We start from the raw sequence: 21,078 nt of genomic DNA, 5'->3' as shown, positions 1-21,078 counted from the left end.
TTAAACAAAATTGGTTTTGAAGTTAGTTTAATATAGAAATATGACTAGCCCACGAGGCTTTGGATTTACGGTGAATGGGTGCATTGTTAAGGCACTCCTTGTGATAGGTCATCGGTTCAAATCCCCATGAGTACTTAGGTAGTCTTAACTAAAAAAAAAAATGTATATATATATATATATATATATATATAGAAATATGACTATAGCTGTGAGGATAATTAATACATAGTATAATATTAAGTTTAGAATTGTTTTAATATATAAGTTTAAAATATGTACTTTTTGTAATTGTTGTGAGGAGAAATAGTATTTTAAATAAATTTGATTTTGAAGTTATTTTAATATAGAAATATTAAACCAGTTTAGATCTATCATAGCTTTGGATCTATCAAGTGACAAGAGGATCGAATATCTCGAGTTGCAAATGTTTCATCAAGTTTGCAGTCAAAAAACAATTTTGCACCTTGAGAGATTTGATCCCTCTTGACGATTGATAGATCCAGAGTTAATATGGATCTAGGCTAGTTAATTGTAAAAAAAAATAACATACAAGTTAAACGTGTGTGTGTATATATATATATATATATATATATATATATATATAGATATATATATATGAACAAGATTCTTATCCATGGAGATTTATCCCCACTTTATCATGTAAAATCTTAATCTATAAAAATACTTTGTTACAATACCATTGGCTAATATCACGACTTATCAATACCACATGCGAAAAATCGTAACTTATTTCATATGATACTTGTTCATATGACATTTTTTTTAATTAATCAAAGTAAATGAAAGAGAAAAGATGCATAACTACTTTGGAGATAAACCTTAACCTTTGATTTGTATATACTACTAAGAATATTCTAAATATTTCATTGAAGTTAAATCTCTACCATCCACTTAATAATTATTAATAATAAAATTAAAATTTTGGAAGCCATATTCGAAAAAATACATGTCTATCGGCATAACTATGTTGTTAATTAGGGATTTTATGCTTTTTTTTTTTGGTTTTTTTTCCCGAAAGATATTATTTAAAAATAGGTTTTTATGGATGAATATATTATTTAAAGATATATATATATATCAATATCTAAATCAATAAAAGTAAAAATGCTTAAGATAAAATAGAAAATTATTAAAACTCATTGTTAATTATATTTTAATCAAATTGTTTATGGTTGATTCTTGAAAATCCTAGTTATGCTTGCTTGTTGAAGATCTAAAAAATTGCATGATTGATTAATTATGAATTTCAAGAAAGACATGGTGTAAATAAAAATTATTACAAAAATAAAGCACAAATAATTATATCTCAATGTATACCCCGATGGGGGTGGGAATAAATATGCACAAGGAAGATGGGTGGCAAGCCGCCACCCCACAGATGAATGTGGCATTAATGAAAGAGGTGGTGCAGTTGCATCCAACATGCACAAGCATGTGACATTTAATAAACCTTCACTTCCATGGCAACTGCAACCGAACCCCATTATTATCACTCGTTGCTCTGTTTGTTCAAGGACATATTAGAAAGGTTTCCCTCGGCCCCGATGCAGGTGGGATCCTTCTTGATATCCATTGGCACCGGGGGCTAGTTCTTGCTCATATTCTCTTAGTTTTGGCTATTTTTTTCATTCCTCTGCCCAATCCAATTCTGACAATGTTGTCAACTAGGACAGGAGAAATTAGTTGTGGTCAGACAAAAGGTTGAATCTACGACATCAGTGGGTGGGTGATATGCCTCATGTAAGGGAAGAAAATCAAAGGAATGTTGGGAACTTAGATGGTCCCATTGTTGCAAGCATGAGGATTTTCCATGTGTTGAAGGAGTTGGTGCTTCAACTAATTTTCAAAGCCTACACCTCTAGTAGAGGACTAAGCTTATGCCTTAGGGTACTTTTGGTTCCTTTTGCTTATTTCTTTGCCTTATCTTGCTTTGATTTACTCGTCTTCTATAATTCCCATATTTTGGTTTATCCCAGGGAGTTATTTCTTGGTTGGTGACAATACATCTTCATTCTATTTTAGCTTTATATATCTTTTGGCATCATGGTGCTTAATTCCCTCTGCAATAATAGCAGCCTATGGTTCAGTCCTTTTGTTTGTTGTTTTTGGTTCCATATCAACCCTTTGAACGATTTTATCCAACTCTAATCAACCCATGTCATGAGCCTAATCTCCACTGACATTTGAATAACATGCCAAGACAATGAATGAGAATTCATTAAGAAGGTGGATGTTGTGGCTCTAAAGGCCAAATTCATGCTCAGCGGCAGGCTCAGGAAGCTACTGAGACCTTTCACTCCATTGTTCCTCCTGCCACCTGCAATGAAATTCATCACCTTGAGCCTTGAGTTGTTGAAAAGAGATAAGTTTTATCTTACTCAAAAATATTGGAAGAGGTATCTCAATGGCTCCATAACCATGGTCATACCAGGGGTGAAAGGAAGCAATATATGAATTTCGTTTCCTTACACTAGAAAGTGAAGACCCTCCTAGGGAGAATCTTACAGGATAAATAGGAAGAAAGATACAACATTTTTGTTACTTTGAAGGACATTAAATGTTCCCTATGGAATCAACTGTTTTGCATGGAAATATTGGAAGTCAGTATTGCTCATATTGAAATGCATCTCCATTGTGAAGTGGAACCCATAGTCCCACTGAGATCTAGTGCCAAAGATCCTACACTGGTCACCTCTTCTGGCTCTTAAGTGGTTGTTATGTTGTTCATGAGCTTTTTGTTATGCAGTTTTCTAGTAGATAGATATGTTTTGAGGAAGTCATCAGTATTTTGGATATTTTTCTTATAATATAGGTGTTGAAATATGGCAACAAGAATATTCCAATTTAATTTGTCCTTGAATTAAATTGTGAATTAAAATCGAATTTTGTCTTAACAGCTACTTGGAAATAATTTATTTATTTATTTTAAATTAATTAGTTGGAGAAATTCAAGTTAGAAGTATTTCTGAATTCATGCAAGATTTATCCCTTAAATTAAGGAGATAAGATTGAGTTATATTTGAGTTGTAATTAGTTAACTCAGTTTACTGAGTTAAGTCCAGTTAAATTAGTTGCAAACTGTTTGAGGAACTAATAGTGAGTTGATGCATTAATGCACTCAACTAGTGCTACTCCAGTTAACTGAAGATTCCCTCATCATAAATTCATGCATGTCTATTTTGAGAAAGACCCAGTTGAGATTAATGTTCAAGGACACTGTACTGTCATTTGCATGTGTTTTCTCATGGAGAAAACTCATGCATGCAATCAAGGATTTAATCCTTGAGGATTGCGCAATTTTGCAAGAGATCATCCACTTGGTAATAGGAGAATCATCCACAAGGAATAGCACAAGGAAATAGGAGCTTGGAGGGCATAGAGGAAGGTGGGAGAGAAGCCAAGATTGCCTATGAGCATCTGTGAGGATTGTACTGAGAGCTGGCTAGTTGTGAGATCTAACGCTTTGTATAATTCCTATGTATTTCCACCATGTATGATAATACAATAGTGCGGGGTTTTTAGCTTAGGCTTTCCCCAAAGTATTTTCATGTGTATTGTGCCATTGATTCTTCTTCTTCTAGTTATATTGTTCAGCTCAATCTTTAAGCTTCTGCAAATTGATAGTAGAAGTAGGTTATAGTATTCTACTTTGATTTATATTGCATTATCAGGTTAACCTACCATCAGATTTTCTACATTAGGTGGCTTAAAATTTATGGTTTCCTTCAAGGAATAATGAAGCTACCTACATTGATCTATGCTTGTTGCAAGGCCTATTGATGATATATCTTGGCACTATGTTTTTCCGAGGAAATACAAACTTCAACTTACAAAAAAAAGTATAGCTTAATGTATGAAATTATTGGGTGAAGCCCAAATTCTTATGATCATCTATATATCTAAATGTGTAACTAACTTCCTTAAAATGAGTAAGACTTGGTTTTTTTTTTTTCTTAAGTGTATTTAAGATTTTAATTTAGACCTCAATATATGCACTAGTCGACCTAATTAAAACCACATTTAGTTAGTCTAATAGATGAATTGACCTACCAGTTGACCTTCATTATCTCCAAAATGACATAAAGTAACTCCAAAAACTCTCAAATTAAGGAAGATCCTAAAATTATAACATTGATTAAAATTGAACATGATTAAACATAAATAAGCAAGGTATGGTTAAACATAATTATGCAATATGATTAACTAAAGCTGTCTATAATGGTTAAACATAATTATGTAATATAATTAACTAAAGTTGTCTTTAATTTAATATGAGTATGCCTTACTCTAGATCTCCAAAATTCTATGTCTAGGTCACAATTATCAAGTCTTATTAGTCCTTATTGGAGGTTCAAGGGGTTATAGTGATCAATTGATGGCTGACATAATTTTTTTTTGTAAATAAACCATTTCTATTAATTATTGATAATATTACATCTTGGAATGCTCAGCTTCAAAAATGTAGAGGCCTCACTCCCATCAAATTTGTTGGACATCATGCACAAATGAAAAGACATCGATAGAAACAACACAATACTATGAGATCACATATCAATGGCCCAGATGGCATAAAACTGAGCAAAAAACAAAATACAACCCACTCGCATCATTACCCATTCACATTGTTTGGATCCTAAGCATCATTTCCACCCTCACCAAGGAAGTGGAATGCTTCGTGAACATGAGATTCCATATGTGACATGTGCTCCTCAAAGCTATCCATCTGGTCACGAGACTCTTTTTTACCCTATGAAGTGATTCTTATTGATCAAGGATGCGCCATTAGTTATGTCAAATGTCATTCAGAAAATTGATGACATTGTTTCTGTCATTGTGTCTATCATGTGCCAGTTGATCTACCATCACTTGCGCTTGACATATTTGAGCTCCCAGGGAATAAATGGGGGTGGAAAATCCACTCGCCTGAGGGAAACACCATGTGGTTACTCATTTTCTCCCTCTTCATCAAGATTAACAATTTGAGGCCTAGCGCCCTGCCCCCCAAGGCCCCCACCGTGTCAAGGCCTACCTCTTTGTCATTGCATGAGCAGGTCGTTCTAATATCCTCATGACCCACAGTAATTTTTCTAGACAATAGTTGTGTTTCCTACTCTCCAGCATGCTCACACACCCACACCCTGAGTGAAATAATCCCCACACCCTCTCCCAAAATTGCCACATGATTTTACACCTCTCACCCTAACTAATTGAATCGGAGAAGACCCAATTTCCACCCTTGAAAGACTATGCCACACCATAAACAAACGTACTCCACTTAAGAGCTTTGTAAAGCTATGGCACCACATCTCAAAGAAGAGGAACTTCTCGAGTTGGCCTCCAACCCTCTTACCCCTGGAAGCCCAGAAGATCACCAGTTGTCGACTCTCCATTGGACTATATATATTACGAGCCTTCCAACCACGAATACATGAGTGGAAGAGGAAACGACTACCATGACCACCAACAAAAGACCAATGGCCCCTTCTCCAACTTCACTAGCTCATAATTTAACCAAATGAACAAAGTACCCCACAAGTCTAACACAACATAATATAAATGCAATGGAATTACCTAGAAAGTGACATGATTTGAAGCTCCAGCTTCCACTCCAGAGAATAACCCAATTCCAAAGAGGATCCCCTCACCCAAGACCACCACTTGATGAACCACTTTCTCTGTTAATAACGATACCAGAAGCCACCACTGTCTTGGATCCCATATTACATTTTGCATTACCATTAGAGTCCACATTCTATCATGATTCCTCTCTCCAACCTCAAGTGAGCACAACCATTGGTTAAGGTTTAGGATTGGTGCTCCTGTGAGGCCACTCGTAACTCCTGAGCATGCAATTACCCCTATATACCAAACCCACGTCTCCCAGTTCTAGAAAATGAAAAGAAACTCCATTACCACCTTTGTTATAATCCTCCTCGTCTCAAGAATCTTCTCTTGCAGAGCGTTAAGCTCTTCTTGTCCAACACGCTTCCTTACCTTGGATGCCACATGGAGGGGCTTTTAATGCTCGTGCCCTACGCATCAATGCTAGTGTTTTCCACCCCCAATAGGGAGATGGCTGACTTAATACTACTTTGAGTTTGACCATATAATTTATTTCAATCTATAATGTTTAACGTAGGAAACATGATTGATTCTATATATATATAACTAGTTGTTTCAATTTTCATTAGAGAATTACTTTTCAAGTCTTATTGTTGCCTTTGTTATTCATGATATGATGTATATTTTTAGTTCAAAATTTTAAGTTAACCAAAATTATATTAGGTTAACCCACGTTTTAAGCTTTACATACACTGCTCCTACTTCTACATCAATTAATTGTTGTTAGTCATACTCTAACATCAATTAATGTCAAATTCATGTTATGTCCCTCAGTCGCCACCTCCTCCTGAACTACAACTACATTTGTCACGTTTTACATCAACCACCTATCAGAATTTGACATGAATTAACATCAAATTCATACTTTGTTGCTCAATCATCACCTCCTTCTAAACTACAACTACATATGTTGCTTTTCACATCCACCGCTTGTCAAGCTCGACCATCAATTAACATCAAAATCCTGCTCTATTTCTCAACCACCACCTCCTTCTGAACTATAACTATATATATCACCTTTTACATCCACGATCTGCTTCTAACCTACAAGTACATCAATAACATTCTAGATGGATGGATCACATTTGTCACTTTCTACATTAATGGATCATGCTTTTGTCCTACAGCTACATCTATCGCCTTCTACATCCGACGTTTTCAAAAGGTTTCTTGCATTTTCCATTCTATCCAATGGTGAAATATGACAGGTATTTACTCGTATTTTGTCTTTTAACGAACAAATACTGGCAATTTTAAAATCTGCACATTATCACTAAAATCTACTTAATTTTTAAAATCCTCAATTTGACGGGTGAGATAAAAATTTATGTTGTCTATTTGTGTGTGTGTGTGTGTGTGTGTGTGTGTATCCATTTATATATGAATGTGTGCATGGTAAAGAAAGATATCTATTGCATATATATTTCTAACTCTATATCTTAGATATAAGAAATTCCAAATTGGACTAGAGAAAATAAAAGAAGTTAAGCACAAGATGAAACTCCAAGATAAGAAAATATTGCATGGTGGTTATAGACTCTAAGATAACACAAGTTGTGCAGTCACTACAATGACTATGGGTCTTCGAGCATGCTAGAAAATGCTTATCTTTGTCCTAACTCACATCATGCAATCCCATACCATGCACCTTGAACCTGAAGGTTGAAACTCAAGTGTTCACTCATGGGCCATCTGTATGTTGTATAAAAAAATGTATGGAGATAGAGTAATTAGATTGAAGGGTCTTTTAGTTATTCAATAAAAATAGTAAAAGCTACATAACAATTTTTTGTTTGAATTTGAGAGTTTTCATGTACTTTGTTTAGTGTTAGTATGGTCATGATAGATCCCAATTTTTATAAAATGGATCCATGGCAGGGTCGTGACAAGCCTTATATATTCTATATCTAGGGCAAGAACTTGGGCCATGAAAAGCCATTTGGCGATTGGAAATGGAAATCTCAAATGGAAAATTAACATGGCTCCTATGCATTCCATAAATTCATAATTGAATCTAAACATGACTAAGTTTGAGCCTTTCAAATCTTAGGATACCACCTAAAGATATCCATCCTTAATTGTTAAAAATCATGATTTTTTCGAAAACACATACCTTATATATTATTATTACTTGAAATATTATAGTCCTTCCAAATCCCTATTTAAAAGTAAAAGTGGGTTCAAATTTGTTTTGTTATTTGTAAGGTCATTTTTCAGTCGAACTCAACACATTTTAGTTGATATCAATTGCTTCTCTTTAAAATACATTATAGCTAATGAGTTTGAGCATGCTAATTGAGAAATTTTGCACAATAAATCAACATGGCTTGCAAAAGCTCTGAAATTACATGAAAAAATGACTATACATATTTTTCCTAAACCATTGACTAGTTTCACAATAATTAACATGATCCAATATGTTTATTCATATACATATATATATAGATAATTTTGCTTGGTCAAATTAGAATTGATAATATAAAACACAAAATTTATATCAACAAAATATTGTTTTGATAAAAAAATTAATAAAATAGATATAATAATAATATTTAAATAACGAGTATAAATATTTATGATAATAATAAAAAAAATGATTGAAAAATATACTATCAAATTTATACATTGATTCCATCATATTCACATTCCTACAACTTTTGCTAACAAAAGCAAATTGCCTTCGAGCGACTTTCTCTCTTTTTTATATGTTAAAAAAAGAGTCCCAAAAAGACAAAGAGTAGAAAAGATTTGTTGAGTGGTTTACCTTGACTCAGTTGATGTACTAAAAACACTCATTGAAACCATTGGTTTCAACAGTTATCAAATTCAGGCAAATTGACCCAAAAAAAATTTGAATATCTGTTGATTTGGTTCAATTCATGTGCTAATTCATGAAGTACAATATGGTATGGATTTTGGTTTATGGAAAATTCTATCTTTAAAATGTTGTAAAAAATAGATTCTTCTATATTACAAAATTTGAAGCAAAGGTAAATTTTATATTTAAAAACATGCAAAATAATCTAAAGTACACTTTTGGCATCTCAAAACATATTTTAAACGATAGCTATGATCAAGGTTGTAGTGCAATGAAAAACGATTATTGCTATGGAACTCAAATAACGCTCTTTTCCTACATTTTACAATTAAAAAAGTTATCATGATAACATTATTTTTTTATTATTGAGGTGATAACGGGAGTGGGTGTTGTGAAAATGGTGAAGGAAAAGGCATGTGATGCGAAGGCAAAGGCGTCTGGTGCAAGTTGCAGCGACGAAGCGAGCATGAAGGGCTTGCTCTCCCCATTCCAGAGGCATATGTCCAGCACCAAGATTGCGAACAACCAACCCTTGAGACAGTCTAGGGATCCCAATTTCAATAGTGAAGCTGAGGCCTATGATCAAAAGCCCATTTATGATGTCTATGCAGTAGTGTTATGAGGAATTCTGCATCTACGGATAAAATCTAATTCCCTAGTTAGGTAGTTATACCTAGAGCAACATATTTAAAGCGCTTATCCTTTTTCTATAGATGATAAATAAGACAAAGGGAATCAAAGGACCTACTTGTTCTTTCGCTTTCCTTTTGTCTCCTTTGTATGACTCCCGTTGCTCCTACTCGAACTTAACTCGCTCAAAAAGTACCTACAAGCATAAACAGAGCACAGAGAACCAATCAAAGCAAGAGATCTATCGACTATAAGTAAATGGAATCAAATACATTCACACATATAAACATCATATATTAAGATGAGCATATGGAAAAAGGTGTAAACATCTTTATTAGGTAGAAGGAATAATTACAACCATGAAGTCTGATCCATTGTCGCTTTTCCAACTTAGGTTCCAACCAACATCACATCAATAGCACAGCACTCCGACAGCATAACACTACTTTCTTATACTTTCAATTCTCACACCAACAGTATCTCCTTACAAATTCTCAAAGTCCAGCCCCTGATCACTTAGATGAGTGCTCAATTTATAGGTAGATGGAGGAGGTTTTCTCATAAATGAGGGTATTGAATGGCCTTCCAAACTTAGAGTTAGTTTCCATGGAGGAAAGGATGAGAGGATAGGAGGTTACTTAACTCATTCCTTATCCAATTTCGAGCTCATAGGAGATGATAAGTGTGGGAATCTTCTAGATGGCTCCAGAAGATAAGAATATTCCCAGAACCCTATGTGAATTTTGCTCAATCTCGCCCAGCGCAGGTCAAAGTGGGCCTAGGTGCTCTGCAGAGCACCCTGACATGGGCCTACTTGCACTAAAGCACACTTACCCCTGTCCAAGGCTGCGCTGGTCCCTCAAGGAGGAAATTCTGGAGGGCTTCAGGCCAAGAAATTCTCAGGGAAGGAGGCATTCAAAATGGTGACTTGTCTAGGGCATGTAGCAACTAAATTAGGGTTTGATGAGCCCTAATGGTACTAATCTGAATGATGGGAGTGATGTGCCCAAATGGATCTGTAATAGCTTCCCCCTAAAGCATGAAGTTAAAAATAATGATGTCGAGTGATATGCTTTACGATGTGATGAGGAGGTTTCAAAGTGGTTGGTGACCTGCATCAATTACAATACATAATATCATGATATTTTGATTTTTTTCTCATGAATCGCTGAGGGAAGGCATACCCATGCTCAGCATATAAACTTTCATTACAATTACATAGACAGTCGTCTACAGATATAGACCCATGATAGGATGACCATCAATGTAAAGCCATTGTACGGATTATTTGGTACATTTCCTGAAATCGTAATCTTCTATCTCATTCAATCGTTTGCTCAAGTACGAGTCTAACCATGCGAATATGTGATCTGAAGTCGAAAATGGGAAGACACCGTCCGATTACCAGCCAATGATGTATTTCGTTAACAGACGCGAGAGAAATCACTGATAATGATAATGATCCTCAAGGTACTGTAGTACCTTCTACATGGTGTGAATAGATATTTTAATGTCGAACACCATACAAAGTATTTCAGTCGAAGACTAGTGATGTCAACCTATCATCGGAAGCGAGAAACTTGCCATTGATGTATGCAAGCCTCAAGGTACTAGAAGGGTGTTTCTAAGTCAACTTCTTGGATAATGTGTTGATGTTGACAAGAAGCAACTCGTCGGATGAGGGCCTTGATGTATCCCACATCAACGACACAAAACGAGTGTAATGATTTTGGAGACAAAAGTTGACTGACGGCACAAGGTTCAGGAATGGCAGTCATGAAAATGAAGGTTTATGAGTATTGCAAAGGATTAATTTTAACTAAGTGAATTATCTTGAACATGTTGGCGACACTCAATGGATTGGCAGCATTGACCCAAAACAAAATTAATGGATGGTATGATAGACCAAGGTATGATAACCATCAAGCATAGAACCCAACCCAAATAGTCAAAATGATAAAGTGAAAGTGTCATGTTCAAGAGCGACCTACTACCATAAAGTGGTTTACCCATTTTCCCATTTTCCCCAGCCATTTCTGACCACTACCTCTTTATTTTTATCAAGCTTGAGGAGGATAACGTATGCTTGTTATATAATTCCACCCTTCAGATGAATCCATCGCTATGTGATGTTTTAACGAGCCTAACGAAGGTGAAACTTGGTCTTGTCATGATGGACAAGTTTGTCGCTATTTGATGTTTTAACGAGTCTAACGACAATGATAACTCGATCCTTTTCATCTTTACAGAGTTTGAAAAGGGACAAAAAGAAAACTCAACAAGTTCTTTTTTGTAGATTTGTACCTCAAGTCCAAAAAAGCGTAAAACAATACAAGAGAGAACCTATTAACCATGTTCAGTCAACGTATTCCTTTTTCGTAAATAATCTATCTCAGCCCAAAAAAGGGTTAAACTTATACTGAGTAGATGTCATTTCCAATCCGTTAACGAGCTGAAAAGGACAAGCGCTCAGCAATCTTTTCATATTTCGAGAGTCTGAAAAGAGCTTAAAGAGGACTCCAAGGGGGTTCCTTTTTTTATGTTTAACAAAGCTCGAAAAAGAGATAAAAGTATGCTCTGTGGTCAAAGTACAATTCACGATCGTGCACGTCAAATTTTGTAAGTCAGCTGTAAATCTGTTCAAAGCAACACCAAACGGATTAAACATACCTATTTCATTGGTAAAAATAGGTAAATACAAAATTTTACTCATTTAATGTTCATGAAATAAACATAAAAACAAGAATTTACCATGTTATTTTCACCATTTGATATTTACCATTCAGTTTGTGCTCTGACCATGTTTTTTACCTTGATCTTCATCAGTTGATTGTGAGAGATTCTGTAGATCATTTCTCATGTCGTCCAAACCAGGTAGGATATCTAACCCTCCTCTTTCTTTTCATGTCATTCTTTTACTATTTCATGCAAGTTTTCAGGGTTTTTAGGGCCCCTAGGGTTTGAATTTTTTGCCCTAGGATCAACGCAGGCTTGAATGTCGAACACCGCATTGGGGAGCACTAAGAGAGAAGGTATTCTTCACTACAACATAGTGTCTCCATACCTGGGCTATGTTGGGCGAGTTTTACAAACTTGTTTCACCAACTTGACCAAAAATTTCTCCAGTTTTTTGCATGAAAAGGATCCTAACTAAGCTTATGGTTTGATTTCAGGCTTTCATTGGATCAAAATGTCTATTACTTGGTGAGAAAGAGAGCATGAAGAACAATACATGGTTTCCCTAAATGATCCGGATATAGTTGAGGCCCTCAAAAACTGTGGGTTGCTCAAATACTTCAGGTTGTCCGGAATGAGGCAACAATCAGAACTATTGCAGTTCCTAGTTCATGCATGAGATCCGACAGATCAAGCTTTTCACATAAGAGACAAAGTTGTCCCTATTGTGATCGATGATGTTTACTTTCTTATAGGGTTGTCGAGACGTGGTGCCCTGATCCAGGTCCGAGTGTGACGAAGGACCCTTCCAAGACCTTTTACTTTCGCGATGTGTTAAATTGCATTTTTAAAAGAACATAAGTGAATACATCTGCATGCAGTAAAGAAGAGGAACAAGACAATCATCAACAACATAAAAAAAACATAAGCCATTGATAATGGAGTTCGTCCAAGAGGGACTATGTCTCCGGGCCCCGGTGTCAAGATGGTGTAGGTCGTTGCATTAAGTCTTGTCAATAGTCATGATGTACATAAGAGGTGATGTCGCTATCATAAAAGGAAAATGCTCTCACACAGGAGTGGCTCTAAGAGATGTTCCACTACAGGAACTCTCAGTCAAAAGACTCCTATCAGTATGACACAAACTCATGCATGATGATAATGAGCATCCCGCCAACATGGCATAAAAGGGATCTCAATGCAAACATGCATGGCGACAACATGAGTATCCCATCAACATACAACAAAGGGATCTCAAAACATAACATGACAAATCATGACAGCAAGTACATCACCTAGACGATTCCGTGTCACATCAAGTAGGAATCATGAAAACAAGTAATAAACAAGATCCCTCATCAAACATCAAACAGGGATCTGTGTAGCATAATGCATAGCAAAAGAAGTACATGAACACACTGCATATACCTCACAACCAAGGGCCATCTGAAGAAGCGGATGTCAAATTGCTGAAGTTATTCGTGCCATCGAACTCACGGCATCAATCGCATGGAAATGGTTGCTTGCACATAAATCCTAACACTTGCATTCCACTTAGAAAAGTGGTTGAAGAATAGAATGAGAAAATGAAAAATCTGAACGCACCATCAGATTTGTGACATCGAATAGTGCAAAATTGACTGTCCAATTTCTGAATTCTGAGAAATTGAAACTCTGGGGCTTAAGGAATCTTTTGGATTCCCCCTAGATTCCTCAAAGATTCTACTTCATAGGTGGACTGGAAATATGCAACTCTAAAGGCGAATCTGACCTCGCCATTGCGATCCCTATGGAAAACCATGAAAAATGACTGTAAACTTGACTATATTCCGACATGGAGAAAAATTACCTCCTCGGGAAAATTTTGAGGATCATGGTTCGCTCCCTGTTTCTGCAGCAATCATGGTTCCACCTCCATACTGAAAAATGGCAGAAAAATGCAGAAGATTGATGGAGAAACAGACAGTGCCATTGCATTTGTTGCATCGAGAAGTGCTGAAACCATATAAAATTTGTCAAAATCTGACAAAGTGAAAATTCAGCCCTCTTGCAAAATTCTACCTTGAACGGTGTGCACTGCCTCCACCTGTCTCGAAATATGTGCCCACTCCTGGTTCCTCCATCTGCCCCCGCACTAATGAATGAGCATTTTATATAAATTTTTAGGCGGATTTGTCAACAAAGTGGTTGTAGGTGGATTGGTTTGAAATCCATTTAATATGGAGGAGGTCGGGCGGTCAAACCCCGCCTCCTCCCTTTACAACAAACAAAGTTTATTTTAAATACAAAATGGTTCCATGGGAGGGGCCGGGGGTAGTGGCCCACCCATCCACTATTACATACGAATGTCACATGGTATGGTTGGGGTGGCGAGGTTGGTGGCCCACCACCTTTTTTTTTATATTTTTTTTGTTTATATATAAAACCAATTGCACCTTTTTTAAAAATTTAGATTTGGACCGAAGGAGTGAATTTAACGAGGCGACAATTTCACCCAGAATCTGGCCGAAGTTGGCCGGATTCCATCCGCCGGAAAATTTGAAATTGTGGCCTCCTTAAGCCTACCCAATCAACGAAAATTCAACCCAACTTTGACTGCTTCTAACTTTCGCATACGGACTCGGTTTGATGAACCGTTCACACCACCATGATCAGGATGACGAGATCTACGCTCTGGTCCTAGTTTGAGCATGATCCAAACACTTTTATTTTTGAGCTTTCTTCAATCCTCTTTGTCCTGTGTGTGTCTCTGGAGCCATCTAGATCGATCCTCCCCACTGAGGAGCTTTTGGTCCTCCAAAAGCATGAAAAATAATCTACAACTTCTCTTTACCCTGTCTGCATCACAAGTTTCCTAAAAAGGTCTCGCTTCCATCTCCTTCACCTTTGTTCTTAGGAGCCTTAAGTGATGATCCGACACTTGTAACATCTACGTGTAGTAAATTTTTTTGCAAATTACATGCTTTACTTTCATGACCAATTAATGACTCAAGCATCCCATACTTGCCACGAGTTTATAACACATACTCGATGGTCAAGTTTACATCAAGATGGATGCAATATCCCAGCTACGAAAACAAGGCCAACGTATCATTGTTGCTTCAGCAAGTGATGGAAGACACATCATCACTGCAACACATGATTTACAACAATAAGGCCAATCACTATTGTCTCCTTTACAACTGATGGAAACACGACATCACTTTCACAATTCAACATGCGACACAAAATAAGACCAGACATCATTGTTGTTAAACGAGTGATGGAAAACACATCATCACTTTTACATTTTGAAATGCAACAAATGATTTACAAAAACACGACCATGACAAGCTAACATATCTAGAAACCATTTTTCACTTATCATTGTGAATTGGTCACCTCCTTGTGGTGGCTTTGCTTGTTGAACCATCATTTCACCTAGTTCATGCACTGACACTTTGTCTTTAAGGCGCTGCTCTGGATGAAGCCTCCAACAAGTGGCTCTTTGATGGCCACTTCTGTCACAATGACTACAATAGGTTTTCTTCCCCCATATTTGCTTAACCTGTTTCTTTTCATGTTATTGAGAGGGTCTTTCACGCCTCATACTTTTGTGTGCTGCCATTCTTTTCCAACACTTAGAAAATGTATGGTTATGTAATCCACAAAAGGTACATGTTTTTTGATTTCATGTTTTACGTTCATCATTAACAACATGATCATAACCGAAATGAACATTCGAATGTTGAGAGTGGTTATACCTTTCCTTGTTGTCTCTGGTGTAAGTATGGCGATGAGAGCTTGTCTCAACTCTTTCCCTGCAATGAGCATTGCCATGGGATGATGGGAATGTGTTCCCATCATTTTCTTTCCTCGACGATTTCAACGATGCCTCTGAAGCATCTGACACCTTCGAGCATTCTCCATTGGTGTATCTCAAGCCTGCAAATTGATCTCTCTGTGTAACCTCCAATGGTTGAGTCATGCCTTGGTTATTAACACCAAGTTCTTTTTCCTCCTCATGCCTCGTTCTGGTAAGGAGCCTCATGTTTGTCCTTGTAATTGGGATCTCCACATCTCCAACAAAAATCATACTATGTGATGACGAAACCGAAAGGAAATCAACATCTTTTACCTCCTCTGTCGATTTGGAAAGAACTCATGAGGCCTTCTCATCATCTGTTGTTGGTGATTCGCTAGCTATCTCAGCACATTCCCCAACTTCCCTTCTAACATACCCAATTCCAGCCTGACTAGGTAATTCCTCTACTTTGATGGGGTTGACAATGCCTTGGCCATTAACGCCCAAGCCTTTTCCTTCATACCCCATTTTCTTCAACATTTTGGAGCCAATTCCTGGTGTGATTTTCAAAAACAGTGAAATCATCATCAGGGCACATACATGAATTTGGAGAATTACATTTTACCTCACACGGATCAAGCTGCAGCTTTTCCAAGGCCTCGTCCTTTACGTGCAGCTGTTGTAGCAAACTTTGTCTTCCTCTTTCTCTTCATGTAGACGCATATTTAATTTAATGTTCTCTGTTTCAAGATTCTGGTTGTTGTGCTACAGTTCTTCCAGGGCCTCTTCCGTGGCTTGCAACTGAAGCTGCAATCACTCCTTTTCCTTTGTCACTTTCTGTAGAGTTTCATACATTATTTCCACTCGTTTGGAAATTTTGAGCATGGTCTCGTACATCGCTTTTTCATCCTCTATCACTGCACATTCCATTATTCACGCTGCAATTCACATCCATGCAAAGACCGCTCTGATACCACTTGACCCAGGTCCGGGTGTGACGAAGGACCCTTCCAAGACCTTTTACTTTCGTGATGTGTTCGCTGGAATTTTTAAAAGAACATAAGTGAATACATCTACATGCGGTAAAGAAGAGGAACAAGAAAATCATCAACAACATAAAAAAACATATAAGTCGTTGATAATAGAGTTCGTCCAAGAGGGACTACGTCTCTGGGCTCTGGTGTCAAGATGGTGTAGGCCGCTGCATTAAGTGTTTTTAATAGTGATGATGTACATAAGAGGTGATGTCGCTATCATACAAGGAAAATGCCCTCATGCAGGAGTAGCTCGAAGAGATGTTCCACTACAGGAACTCTCAGTCAAAAGACTCCTATCAGTATGACACAAACTCATGCATGATGATAATGAGCATCCCGCCAACATGGCATAAAAGGGATCTCAAAACATAACATGACAAATCATGACAACTAGTACATCACATAGACGATTCTATGTCACATCAAGTAGGAATCATGAAAACAAGTAATAAACAAGATCCCTCATCAAACATCAAACAGGGATCTATGCAGCACAATGCATAGCAAAAGAAGTACATGAACACATTGCATATACCTCACAACCAAGTGCCATTTGAAGAAGCAGATGTCAAACTGCTGAAGTTGTTCATGCCATCGATCTCACGGCATCAATCGCATGGAAATGGTTGCTCGCACATAAATGCTAACACCTGCATTCCACTTAGAAAAGTAGCTAAAGAATAGAATGAGAAAATGAAAAATCTGAATGCACCATCAAATTTTTTACGTCGAATAGTGCAAAATCGACTGTCCAATTTTTGAATTCTGAGAAATTGAAAATCTGGGGCTTAAGGAATCTTTTGGATTCCCCCTAGATTCCTCAAAGATTCTACTCCATAGGTGGACTGGAAATATGCAACTCCAAAGGTGAATCTGACCTCGCCATTGCAATCCCTGCGAAAAACCATGAAAAATGACTGTAAACTTGACTATATTCCGACATGGAGAAAAATTACCTCTTCAGGAAAATTTCGAGGATCATGGTTCCACTCCCTATTTCTGCAGCAATCATGGTTCCACCTCCATACTGAAAAATGGTCAAAAAATGTGAAACTCTGATGGAGAAATGGACAACGCCATTGAGTTTGTGGCGTCGAGAAGCGCTAAAACCATATAAAATTTGTCAAAATCTGACAAAGTGAAAATTCGACCCTCCTGCAAAATTCTACCTCGAACGGCGTGTACTGCCTCCTCCTGTCTCGAAATTCGTGCCCCTTCCTGGTTCCTCCATCTGCCCCTGCACTGATGAATGAGCGTTTTATATAAAGTTTTGGTTGGAGTTGTCAACAAAGTGATTGTAGGTGGATTGGTTTGAAATCCGTTTAATATGGAGGAGGTCGGGCGGTCAAACACCACCTCCTCCCTTTATAACAAACAAAGTTTATTTTAAATACAAAATGGTTTCGTGGGAGGGGCCAGAGGTAGTGGCCCGCCCCTCCACTATTACATACGAATGTCACGTGGTATGGTTGGGGTGGCGGGGTTGGTGGCCCGCCACCTTTTTTTTTTTTTTTTTGGTTTATATATAAAACCAATTGCACATTTAACGAGGCGACAATTTTTCCTAGAATCTGGCCGGAGTTGGCTAGATTCCATTCGCCGGAAAAGTTGAAATTGCGGCCTCCTTAAGCCTGCCCAGTCAGCAAAAAGTCAACCCAACTTTGACTGCTTCTAACTTTCGCATATGGACTTGGTTTGACGAACCGTTCACACTGCCACGATCAGGATGACGAGATCTACGCTCTGGTCCTAGTTCGAGCATGATCCAAACACTTTGATTTTTGAGCTTTCCTGAGTCCTCTTTTTCATGTGTGTGTCTCTAGAACCACCTAGATCGTGCCTCCATATCTCTTTCAATTTCTACCCGTGTAGCAAATCTATGTAGGTTAACCTGATAATGCAGTATAAATCAAAGCAGAATACTATAACCTAATTCTACTATCAATTTGCAGAAGCTTAAAGATCGAGCTGAATAATATAACCAGAAGAAGAAGAATCAATCGCACAATACACATGAAAATACTTTGGGGAAAGCCTCAGCTAAAAAACCCACTCTATTGTATTATTATACATGGTGGAAATACATAGGAATTATACAAATCCTTAGCTCTCACAGCTAGCCAGCTCTCCGCACAATCCTCACAGATGCTCACAAGCAATATTGTCTTCTCTCCAACCTTCCTCTCTGACCTCCAAGCTCCTATTTCCTTGCGTTGTTCCTTTTGGATTATTCACTTTCAACCAAGTAGAAAACCTAATCTCGCACACTTCAAAACTGTGCAATCCTCAAGGATAAATCCTTGACTGCATGCATGAGTTTTCTCTTTGAGAAAATACATGCAACTGGTAATACACTATACTTGACATTAATCTCAACTGGGTCTTTCTCAAAATAGACATGCATGAGTTTCTGAAGAAGGAATCTTCAGTTAACTGGAGTAGCACTAGTTGAGTGCATGCATGCATCAACTCACTGTTAACTCACTATTAGTTCCTCAAATAGTTTGGAACTAATTTAACTAGACTTAACTCAGTAAACTGAGTTAACTAATTACAACTCAAATATAAGTATAACTCAATCTTGTCTCCTTAATTTAAGGGATAACTCTTGCATGACTTCAGAAAGACTTCTAACTTTAATTTATCCAACTAATTGATTCAAAATAAATCAATTAATTATTTCCACGTAGCTGTTAAAACTAAATTCGATTTTAGTTCACAATTTAATTCAAGGACAAATTAAATTGGAATATTCGTGTTGCCATATTTCAATACCCCCTCTCAACAAGAAAGGGATTATCTGCCACCTCGATCATGTCTCTATGGAACTCGAATTTACAATTTGACAATGCCTTTGTCAAAATGTCAGCATCTTGCTCCTCTGCCGAAATATACTGCAACAACATGATCCTCCTCGCTACACAATCTCTGAGATGATGATGCCGGATGTCGATGTGCTTGGACCTATCATGAAATATTGGATTCTCAGAGAGTTTGATACAACTCTGATTATCACAATAGATCACAGTTGGATCCATCCTCTGATAAAACAAACCAACTAGTATTTTCCGCATCCAGATGGCCTCACATGTTACCTGACTTGCAGCCATGTATTCTACCTCTGCTGAGCTGAGTGCAACCGACCTCTATTTCCTGCTATACCAAGGAACTGTCATTGACCCAAGGTTGAAAATCCCTCCTGATGTGCTCTTACGATTTGATGGACTCCCTACCCAATCTGCATCAGTGAAGCCCTAGATCTTTACTCCCTATGTCCGTTTGTACCATAATCCATACTGAGATGTGCCTCTAAGGTATCTCAATACATGCTTTGCCACCTTCTAAAACATCTTGGTAGGCTGAACCATTGCTTGAGTCAGTTGGTTCACCGCATAGCACAAATCTGGTCGTGTGTTCACCAAGTACATGAGTGAACCCACAAGCTGCCTATACACAATAGCTTCCACTACTCCATTGAAGTAGCATCTTCCTTCCTCCAATTACCAGCTAGAGGAGTCTACATGGGCTTGCACTTCTCCATGTGGAATCTCCTGAGTATCGCATTGGCATACTTTCCCTGAGACACAAACAACTCCCCATCATTCTGCCACACTTCCATGCCAAGGAAGTAATGCATGAGACCCATGTCTTTCATATCGAATTCTCTTGCAAGGTCCTCCTTGCAAGACACGATCAATTGATCATCACCGGTCAATATGAGATCACCAACATAAATTACGATGATCAACGGCTTACCTGTCACCACGATGTGGTACAGGTTCGCATCCGCTTCACTCTTTGTGAAGCCCAACCCAGTGAAGTAGTTGTCTATCCTAGTGTACCAAGCACGAGGTGCTTGCTTAAGCCCGGACAATGCTCTCTTGAGTCAGCACACATGCGACTCACAATAAAAGGTCTCAAAACCTTTCGGCTGCTCTATGTACACCTCTTCCTCAATCTGGCCATTGAGGAATGCAGTCTTCACATCCATTTGATGGATCTTCCAACCCATTTGTGCTGATAGTGCCAACATAGATCTGATAGATGAGTACCTTACGACAGGAGAAAAAGTCTCATCATATTCACTCCCCTCAACCTGTGAAAATCCACAAGAAACAAATCTTGCCTTATGCTTCTCCAAACTACCATCAGCAGCTTACTTTACCTTGTAAAGCCAACAGGAACTCACAACTGACTTGTTCTTTGATCTCGAAACCACGTCCCAAACACTGTTACGAACTATGGAGTCATACTACTCCACCATAGCATCAACCTAAATCGGCTGCTACACTGATTCGTCAAAGGAAGATGGCTTGATCTCAATACATTCCCCAATAAGGGCCATGTATCCAATGTACCTCTCAAGTGACCTCCTCTGTCTACGCTGAGAAGATGGTGCTCCCACATTCTCTCTTGCATCCTCCAACAATCTGTCAGCTTCTCTTGTGCGCTTCCATCCATCTCTGGAAGACTCTGCTTGAGTGGATGTC

Source organism: Pinus tabuliformis, chromosome 7, assembly GCF_031772625.1.
Source record: "Pinus tabuliformis cultivar Carrire ecotype Pingquan chromosome 7, CPIR1, whole genome shotgun sequence".
In the NCBI taxonomy this organism is placed as follows: Eukaryota; Viridiplantae; Streptophyta; class Pinopsida; order Pinales; family Pinaceae; genus Pinus; species Pinus tabuliformis.
This window is presented reverse-complemented; position numbering follows the sequence as displayed.